At 37.6% G+C, this 8,059-nt stretch overlaps 1 long non-coding RNA gene across 1 annotated transcript; it reads right to left on the bottom strand.

Moving 5' to 3' along the window:
- Positions 1–299: 299 nt before the first annotated feature.
- Positions 300–7,549, bottom strand: LOC129349052 (uncharacterized). The gene is made up of 4 exons (XR_008601886.1): positions 6,683–7,549; positions 5,638–5,784; positions 2,143–2,512; positions 300–786 (listed from the first exon to the last, which is right to left on the bottom strand). It is a non-coding gene; the product is annotated as an uncharacterized LOC129349052 (long non-coding RNA).
- Between the last annotated feature and the right edge of the window lie 510 nt (positions 7,550–8,059).

Raw genomic sequence — 8,059 nt, 5'->3', positions numbered from 1 at the left:
GGAACCGGACTGTACTAAGTGTGGTCGAGCATAGAGGGGTGTTTTGTGGGCTTTTTAAGGCTGATAATGATTATTAGTGAGGCATTTGGAGTAGATATTCATTTGTAGTCAATGAAAATATTTAAAATCTTGGAGTTAAACTCAGAAGAACACAAACTCTAACAGAAAACTTTGTTGATACGTTTTTGTTTTGTTTACAGATGTTAAGTTAAAGGAGTTTTATTTGTGACGGATAACCAATCAAATCACTCCAGAAGACAGAGCGACCACAGGTAGATAAAGGTTCAGAGCAAAAGTAGTGCCATTTTTAAATGTATTTATTACCATAAATCAGTGAAAAAAATAAAATACTGATAATCAGTAAATCAGTCAGCCCACAATTACTACAATTCTACAATGTATGTCTCTTTGCTTTGACTTGTTATTTGTACAATATACGATGTATATGATGGCGTTTTTTCATACCAAAGGCTATACTATGATGTTTTCTAAGAGACATACGATGCTACTGTGGTTGTTCTGGCTCTGGGCTGCTGCACTCCTCCTCTGTTGTTTTCTGGATTGTACTCAGCTTCATGCCTTCGTCCACCAGGCCTCCGTTGACTCGTCCCGCCTGCCGTCTCTGGAGCTGAAGCTGGATTGGAACAGACCAAAGTACAGTCCAATCACGATGCCAGCTGCCTCTCAAAAGGCTCCTTCATCTGGCAGGTGGTGGAACTTCTTCTGAGGGGAAGCTGAGCTGGTCCAGCAGAACTTTGGAGATGTGTTCCAGTGGTTGGTGGATGTCTGGGGAGATAGAGAGGGACCTTTGAATTGTTCAGAAAGGAAAACAGGGAACCCATTGGTAATTTTAGTTTAGGATGCTACTGCGGTGTGTTTTTGGGTTTTAAGAGGTGAACAGGAAGAGTTTTTTTTGGTATTATCTTTTACATTGTTCCTGGTTGGAATGCCCATCAATGTCAACATGAAGTTCACTTTTAGTTCTGTTTATTTATTTTTATTTTACTAACACCCATTTGCTTTTAACCCCCTCACATGTTGTGTTGTTGTAAACTTAGTCTTTCAAATAAATACTCATCAAACCCTCTGGAAACCAGCGTTTGTACTGTTTTTGTGTTGCTCCTCACCTACTTCAGACAGCCGAGACATAACGTTTTGTGGACTAAAGGATTTTCTATGACGTTTTTAGAGCGACATGCTATACTATAACGTTTTCTGAGCGACATGCTATACTATGATGTTTTTAGACCAAAGGCTATAATATGACGTTTTTTGGGCGACATGTTATACTATGACGTTTGTTGGACCAAAGGCTATACTATGACATTTTTTGGACGACATGCTATACTATGACGTTTATAGAGCGACATGCTACACTTTGATATTTTTAGAGCGACATGCTATACTATGACGTTTTCTGAACGACATGCTATACTATGACGTTTGTTGGACCAAAGACTATACTCTGACGTTTTTGGAGCGACAGGCTATAGTATGACATTTTTAGACCAAAGGCTACACTCTGACATTTTTTGAGTGACATGCTATACTATGACGTTTTAAGAGCAACATGCTAAACTATGACAATTTCAGAGGGACATGCTATACTATGACGTTTGTTGGGCGACATGCTATACTATGGACATTTTCTGGACCAAAGGCTATGACATTTTTTGAGCGATATGCTATACTATGACGTTTGTTGGGCAACATGCTATACTATGGACATTTTCTGGACCAAAGGCCATACTATGACGTTTGTTGGGCGACATGCTATACTATGACGTTTGTTGGGAACATGCTATACTATAGGCTTTTTTAATTGACATATTACTATGATGTGTTTTTTGTGTTTTTTAGCAACATATAATAAACTGAACAGTTTTAATTACTATACTTTTACTTGTGCAATGAAATATTCTTTTTTGGCAAAGCCCATGTTTGATTAAATATAGGCTATTAAATAAATGTTTATTAAAAACTAAAAAGCATTAAAAAATAATAACCAACTTAGGCATTTACTGAGTCACTAAAATAGTGTAGCGTCTACAGCCACATCAGCATTATTATAAGCATCCTCTGGTAAATTCACAGTCATATACTGTAGGAAATCTAGCTGATCTCATCATGATGTCCACTTACCATATGGACTTCAGGAGATGATTAGATGATGATAAACTGTGACCTGCTGGTTGGGTTCTCTCTGTTCTCATATTTCCTCCATGTTTGTCTCCTGATGCTGCCTTACTTCAGCCAGTCCATGAGCAACAGAAAACACAGTTTGCCTTGTATCCATTGCCAGGGTTCCACTCTTCCCACTCCAGTCTGTACATTTGCAAACGTTTTTGCTTCTTTAGACGTGGTGGAGTTTCAGGTGTAGACATTTTTAAACGTGAGGGTGCAGCAGCGTCTGTAACCAGGCAACCAGAGACAGGACCGGACAGGACCGGACATGCAGAGACGTCTGAAGTCTGTCCACTGGACCTGGCATCGGGTCCTCGCTACATAGGTCCTACGAAGATGAAATTGGCTGCCCTTAATATTTCCTGTGTTTTATTTTATTCATTATGCAGTTTTGATGAGTGTGTGACAGACGTGTACGGGGCATTTATGAAAATACGGAACAACTTGCGTCCCGTATTGATTCAATACGGGACGCAACAATTAATTGTCAAATAAAAGACGTTTCCGTATTTTAAGGGACGGGTGGCAACCCTACAGAGCAGTGTAAAGAAACTGGTCACCTAGCAAACTGAATTAGTCTAGGTAACACTTTGTTTATTATGTGTGTTTTCTGCTCAAGTTAATGTCCTGGTTTGATTCATTTCAAATTACTCCTGATCTTGAAAGGTTTTAAACTGTGCAGTCAAAGTAGTTACAACTGTGAGCGAATAGCTTGAAATGAACTGCCCTAGACTGCTCTGTTCATAGCCCACCATTCTTTCACAGCTATATCAAGAGTTACTGTGCAATGATAGATAAATGCAGCCCATTTTTCAACCGTTTCCTGTTCAGTATGTGTAACCTCCTCTTAATTTGTTCTAAAAGAAATGTCTAATGAGGCAGTCTAGTCTTTCAGTCAGGTTAAGTCATTTTTCCCATTGGTGGTTTGCATTATATAACTTTGTTTTTCTCTGTTCTAGGAACTATTGTTAAATCATCTTTATGTGAGACTTTGTTCTCGTTTGGAGCATATTCTCGGACACATGCCTCTGGATCTGGACTTCTTAGAGTTCACTTGCACACAAGAACTTGTGTTTTTAAATGCTTTATCTAACCAAGTAGAAGTTTGCCCAGCTATTTTAAATGCACTGACACAGCTACACCATCTCATCAGCTCAGAAAAAGAAAACAGGAATCAGTACATTGCAACTGTGCACTCAGAGAGAGGAGCAGCTGGGCGACAAAGAATGGTCACATCCCCAGAGCACCTTTGTAACTTACTGGAACTTAATATGTCTGTCCCATTTATAGATAATGGTATCTGTGAAATATTAGCTGAAATATTTTTAAGTGGACCATAGACCTAGTTTCAGTATTTTTTTTTCTCACATTCAAATTTGAGGCTATATATATATGTAATAGCTCCAGAATAATTCAAGATAAAAGCCTGAAATTTTCATTTATTTGTCTTGCTAACATAAGCATATCCGACTGCGATTAAATACAGCGGTGGAAAAAGTTTTTGGACACCTCATACATTTGTGAAATATTGCATTAACAATCCCTCTGACGTCTTCAAATGCAATTTCTATTAGTTCAGTCACAGCCATAATACTAAACAAATCCTAAAAAAGTCAATAAAAACTTGAAATTCATTGGTTCCTTAAAAATAAGAAATTTTGAGTATTGGGTCATTTTGGTAGAATTTAGTTTTGTTAGTCATGTAAACAATAAACAAAAAAGCATCATTTGTGTCTGTCTAATGCAGTCACACCTTTTGAAACACAAAAGACTTTCCAACAAATATTTCACGATAATATTTGAGATTGTAGAAAATTTTCAAGGTGCCTGAAAACTTTTTTCCACCATTGTATCTGTCAAAGCATGAAAAATTGCCATTGGAAAAATGCCACTATATTCAGAAGGATATATGTGGTCATGGTTCCATTATGCCATTGTCATGGTAATGACTGGATGCAGGGCTAATTTACAAAGAAATTACACAAAACAACATGTCAGGTTTCGAAGACTGGACTTTTCATAGACCACTTCATTTTTTTCATATTTCAACTCACCCATAATCTGAGATTATTGATCTACTTGTTCAGTATTATAGATTCTTCATCATTGTTCTGAGATAGTGTAATTCAAATAACCTCAAATTCCAATGTGCAAAAAAATGCCTGTTGAAGTAGGTTGACAGTGACAGCCAATTTAAAAATATTTTTTGCTCTGACAGTATTTGGCATACTATATATATATATATATATATATATAGGCTGCTCTTTTGTAATATTGTAACGGATTTTCATCCCATTCGCCAGTGAGAAAATAAAGTCAGTACAGTCCAATTCATTTTTAACTCCTGCTTTCATGCTGTGATTGCATGTATTGTTCACCAGAAATATTCTTAACTTCAGATATTTTAAATGAATGGCAGAAACATGCATACTTGAGCCAGATAACCTGTCAGGTGAGTTGGGAGAACAGGTAGGGGAGGGAATCCAAAAGTGCACTTAGTTTTGTCAGTCAAGTAAAACTAACTTGAGACCAACACCTAACATATCTTGACTGGCAAGTGCAAATACAGGCCAGGATGTCAGTCTTAAATGATGTGTGGTCCTTGTAATGTCCTGGGAATGTAAGGTCTCATAGCAGGTGGAGGCTGTCAGGTATCTGCCATTCACTACTTCAGCGAAGAGAGTTCTGCTATGGAGTGGATTAAAATTGATTAAATAAATGGCTACAACAAATTATCAAAAACAATCTAGGGTACGCATACTAAACAGGAAACAGTTGAAAAAATGGGCTGCATTTATCACTATCATTGGACAATAACTCTTGATATAACATTCTGTGAAAGAATGGTGGGCTATGAACAGGGCAGTCTAGGGCAGTTCATTTCAAGCTATTCGCTCACAGTTGTAACTACTTTGACTGCACAGTTTAAAACCTTTCAAGATCAGGAGTAATTTAAAATGAATCAAACCAGGACATTAACTTGAGCAGAAAACACACATAATCAAAGTGTTACCTAGACTAATTCAGTTTGCTAGGTGACCAGTTTCTTTACACTGCTCTGTGACTTAACTGCATTTTCGGGCGCATAAATCACACTTCCACCCATTTGTGCGTTTATAAAATTGTTACTCAACTACCCAGCTGCAGAACGTGCTGTCTGTGTGACCTCATTACTGTGCTAGCGCGGCTAGCGCTGTATTAGCGCGGCTAGCGCTGTATTAGCGCGGCTAGCGCGGCTAACGCTGTATTAGCGCGGCTAGCGCTGTATTAGCGCGGCTAGCGCGGCTAACGCTGTATTAGCGTGGCTAACGCTGTGCTAGCGTTGTATTAGCGCGGCTAGCGCCGTATTAGCGCGGCTAACGCTGTGCTAGCGCAGCTAACGGCATGCATTACAGCTAACTGACTCTCACAAAAACAAACCACATACAGGACAAAAAGGATTAATACACTCACTGAAGCGCCGTCGTTCATGCTGGTAGCCCTGGTTGATCCCTGTCTTGTGAGGTGAACCGTCTGCGTCACATGACCGGAGGAGCGCCACGTGATTGGCTGGGCGTTGGTTCGATTTTGGCTAGGATCGATTGTTTACGCCTGAGTCCCCTGGATGTGAACAGCGACTTTTTTGACAGCGAATTTTTTAACATTGAATTTTTTGATGGCGAATTTTGAACATTGAATTTTTTGATGGCGAATTTTGAACATTGAATTTTTTGATGGTGAATTTTGAACGCATCGAATTTTTTTGATGGCGAATTTTGAAGACATTGAATTGTTTTGATGGCGAATTTTGAAGACATTGAATTTTTTACTGGTTTTTAGAATTTTGATGAGCTAAATTCAGGCATAAAAAATTCACACGTAATTTTGATGCAAAAAAAATTCAAAGTAAGAAAGAATATACTAAAGTACAATTTAGAGGTGGTTATACTTTACTTTAGAGTATTTCTTCTTTGCCGTATTGCTTTTAGGCCAACAAGCTAATAAATTAATAAAAGGATTCAGTTTTTCTCCAGCAGATATTTACTCTTGACAGTGTGGAGAAAACGTGAAATGTCTTTTAAATCTTCATGTTGGAAGATATTTACTGCTGTATGTGACCGGTTTGGTTTTCCTTCTCTGCGTTGTGTCACAGAAAATGAACTTCAGGGCCGGGTCTGAGTCTGGATCACTTTTAATATCTGTTTCAATGAAATTAATCACACAAGAGCTGGTGTGTTTTCAGCGGCAATTCTCCTCTGTCTCTCTCTCTGGCCATGCAGATTACAGCTCTGTATAAAATATACTTGTACAAAAGTATGAAAAACAACCAATGTCTTACAAAAGAAGCAATTATAAAACATATTGATCAGAATAAATCAAAACAAATAAATATTAATGCAAATATAATTCTTAGGAAAATACCTTCAAATAAATGTAATATTTCAGCGACAGAATAAACAAAAAGCATCCAGAAAACTATTACAGAACAAAACAAGTAACATGACAGCTATTCTCGTACCTGTTTCAATGAAATTAATCACACATGAGCTGGTGTGTTTTCAGCGGCAATTCTCCTCTGTCTCTCTCTGACGAAAAAAACATGCACACATTCAGACTGGCAAGGGAGGCTAACTGCTAGCGCTAGCCTAGCAGTTAGCTTTACACCCACCCTCGCAATAAAAACACATATTAAGGAAACAGAACTTCACGAAAATGACTTAAAATTAACTTCACACTAGACAAAATCACCTACAACGCTTAACACCACACTTAAGACACAAATAATAACTTATAAAAACTTCCGTCAGAGGAGCGCGCTCAGACTGTGACTCACTTCTGGCCATGCAGATTACAGCTCTGGCCAGAGTACGCATGCTCGGTGCACATTGCCGCAGGGACACACACGCAGGCTCTTAAAGAGACAGGCACGAGAATACGTAAACATTAACCACAACTAATGGAGGATTTTAGTGAAATACAATGTCATTGTGTGACAATCTGTTACATGTATCATTTATGTTGACAGTAAATCTGGCAGGACTGGATTCAGGTGATACAACTTTATCATCCTTTTTTTCATTGTTTGCCTAACTCTCTTCATTTCTTGAAAAAGAAATCTTTGACAAAAGATGATCTTTCATTGATCCCACAGCAGGGAGATTTGTAGCGTTACAAAAAGGATTTGAACATTTGTACTAAACTATATAATAAACAAGAAATATACACAAGTACTGTTTACTTTGTACAGATTCTTCTACATGTAGAAAATCTAGATGGTGATATTGGTTATTCTAGAAGTAGAAAAACAGTGATTCTGATGATATCTCTTGTAAAATGACATTACTAATTTCTATTATTACCACCAATAATAAAAAGAATAACACACATCCTGCACTATTCAAGTCCAGACTTAAGACTTTCAGTACAGCGAAGCTTTAATCTGCTATCACCTGTTTTATCGTCTGTTTTTCTTCCACTTTTGTGTTGATCCTGCTAGTTGACGTCCCTTTTGATAAACTGATCATTAAAGTCACATCTGCAGCTTCAAAAGCAGCGATATTGAAGAATTCTGTACTAATTATTACAGTAGATAATTAGTTTAGCCTGGACTAAAGAAAGGGAATTCTTCTAGAGGAAATCTAAACATGTAAAGACACAATACTAAAGCTAATGAAGTGCATATTTTAGCATTTTTAATGTCTTTATAAAGATAACTCTGGGCTGACAAAACATAAAACTGAATAAATGTTTTATTTTACCTTATATGATGAGTATGGCGACTTAATCTCGCCTCTGATTTCTTGGGAGCTTCTCTTCATTATTTCTGTTTGACCTGCAGCTTCTGCAAATTAAGAGGAAGATTAATATTTTAATTTCCGTACAATAAGAAGAACTG

This window comes from Amphiprion ocellaris, chromosome 6 (genome assembly GCF_022539595.1).
Source record: "Amphiprion ocellaris isolate individual 3 ecotype Okinawa chromosome 6, ASM2253959v1, whole genome shotgun sequence".
NCBI lineage: Eukaryota > Metazoa > Chordata > Actinopteri > Pomacentridae > Amphiprion > Amphiprion ocellaris.
This window is presented reverse-complemented; position numbering and strand designations above follow the sequence as displayed.